This window comes from Gavialis gangeticus, unplaced genomic scaffold (assembly GCF_001723915.1).
Source record: "Gavialis gangeticus isolate Ggan-Ray unplaced genomic scaffold, GavGan_comp1, whole genome shotgun sequence".
In the NCBI taxonomy this organism is placed as follows: domain Eukaryota; kingdom Metazoa; phylum Chordata; order Crocodylia; family Gavialidae; genus Gavialis; species Gavialis gangeticus.
This window is the reverse complement of record NW_017728960.1, coordinates 2,230,530-2,233,091: the sequence shown is the minus strand read 5'-3', so window position 1 is coordinate 2,233,091 and position 2,562 is coordinate 2,230,530.

Here is a 2,562-nt window from a genome sequence, read left to right as displayed (position 1 = left end):
CCCACCCCCCTGCCTTGGGTCCAACCCCACTCCCTGTCCTCCACCCCTTCAGGTCCAACCCCGCTATGACGGAGGGGCTCCTGCTTTTCCTCAGCTGGCCCCGCCACTTGTAAAGTGCTCTTGCCAATTTATTTTTTTGCCATGTGTGGAAGTGGGGCAGACGGTGCCACCACATCAGAGGCTGCAGGAGGAAGCAGCACCAGTGGAGGGGGTCCCGTTTTAACTCAGCTGGCCCCACCGCCGGCCACCCGGCCGTGCAGCCGATCGGTTCACATGCAGTTGGGCAAAAGCATTACAAACAGACAGACTAAGCCTTATATTATATTATATTATATTATATTATAGCCTGGTTTTACAGAGAGGTACTTTTTCAATAATTACTTATTTAATGATTATTAAATATTTATGCTTCACATTTTGATTTTAGATTGATTTCTTAAAAGGTATTTTCATTTCAAATACCCAGTTGGTTAGGAAGCTAAAAAAATAAAAATAAAACTGTATAATATGGCTACTTACATAGCAGATACTTCACATTTAACTATTTTTTTTATTCATCCATTGAGGCCTGTAATTATTTGAGGCCCCTATTATTAGACCACAATATCAAGAGTAGCTCCTAATATAGGAAGCACTACCCCACATGGTAAAGTGTCTGCATGATCAGGTATTGGCAGGAAACACACACATGCTTCAACGATTTTGTAAATCTTTTTAATTATTTATTTATTTTCCAATTTACAAATGTGCTTGTTATGTATCACATGTGTACTATGTATATTTTAAATGCAAACAGTTTTTTCTTCTTCATGCCCCCATCATCATTACAATAAGCAGGTTGTTCTACATTGGAAACAATGTATTTGTGCTCTTATAAATGGAGGAGAATGGTTCCTGTTCCATCCTAACCCATTCAGGCATTGAGTGAATCACAGCCTTTTCTAACCTTTTGCCATACCTTCACGTTAATTAAAAGCGGTGATAACAAGGTAGGCAATAGTATTTTAAAATGAAGTCCAGCCTCCCTGTAATAACAAAAACCCATGACATAACCTCCAAGTAAAGCCCATGACGCATCTCCAGGCTGTGTGCTTTCCCTGTTAGAAAATACAGATGCATCAAAATCTAAGCTTTCTGTGGCAATATGCCAATTTTGGTGAAATTTCAACTGAAAAGAAAAATTGGGGGACGGAGGGAAAGTGTTTCAACACAGTTTAGTTTGTTCTGCTTCAGCCTTCACAGAAGAAAACCTCTAGCCAGGAGCAGGGGCAAAATCCTGAACCCACTGAAGTCAAAGTTGCAGATGACTTCAGTAAAGCCAGGATTTCAGTGCAGGTACGTTCACCCCAGGCAAGATAAGCTTTGGTAGCATTTAGTCAGCTTAAATTTAGTCAAAGGTGGGGAGGTGAGGGACAGGGCACTGTCCTGTGTTTAATACAAAGTGAAGTCTCTCAGTCTACTCAGGTACGCTTAACATTATATCAAATATCTACCATCCAGCACGGTGGCTTTCAAACTTTTTTCATTTGCGGACCCCAAAAAAATTTTGAATGGAGACACGGGCCCCTTTGACTTGTAAGTGTGGTTATTTCCCTACTTCTGATGGATCATAGTCATCTTCTGTGCACCCCTTAGATATAGCCTGAGGACCCTCAGGGGTCCGCGGACCACAGGTTGAGAACCAGTGATCTAGCAGATCTAATTTACTGTGGGGCTTGGAGGGTCCCCTAAATTAACAGACCGTTCCAGCCAGTCTTCCCTGAGATTTTTTTTGCCCCTCAACTTAGGAGAAATGGAAAGATTGTGAGCTGCAATATCGCACGTGGCCCTGACACCCTATTTTGCAGGTGCGCTTGCGATGGAGGAAAGAGCGCAAAACAGCATCCTTCGGGGCACACGTGAGAACAGAAGAGACAGTCCTGGAGGTGGATGTGGGAATGGGGGCAGGACGTAGGAGGATTCAGGGCTTGGCCGCAGCGGCCGGTCAGAAGGCAGATGCCCCCTGTTCTGGGTGAACAGGGCAGGGATCTGTTTGTATGGCAAACATGTCCACTTTGGGCAGGAACTTCAAAGCATGGCATCTTCAGGAGGGCTCCAAAATAGGTGAAGCTGGGATGAGAGTCTGCTCAGGAATTGCTGGTTCCTCGGTTCTTCATTCCCTCATGAGTTCAGCAATCCTGTAGGAAGTGCAAGAGATGTAAGGGACTTTGCAGTGTCAAAAGCCTACAAAATTCAGTGCACTGGTGGAAATCCCTCTGATTTTCACATTGCTCTAGTACGTAAGGCCCTTCGCCCTTTTGGATATGCAGAGAGGGGTGTTCCCAAAGGGCAAAACCCCACCCTGTGCAATATCTAGCACATAGTTTCATAGTTGGTAGGGTCAGAAGGGACCTGAGCAGATCATCGAGTCTGACCCCCTGCCATGGCAGGAAAGAGTACTGGGTCAAACGACCCCAGCAAGGTGTTCATCTAAACTCCTCTTAAATACCCCCAGGGTAGGAGCCAGCACCACTTCTCTTGGAAGTTGGTTCCAGATCCTAGCCGCCCTGACAGTGAAGTCGC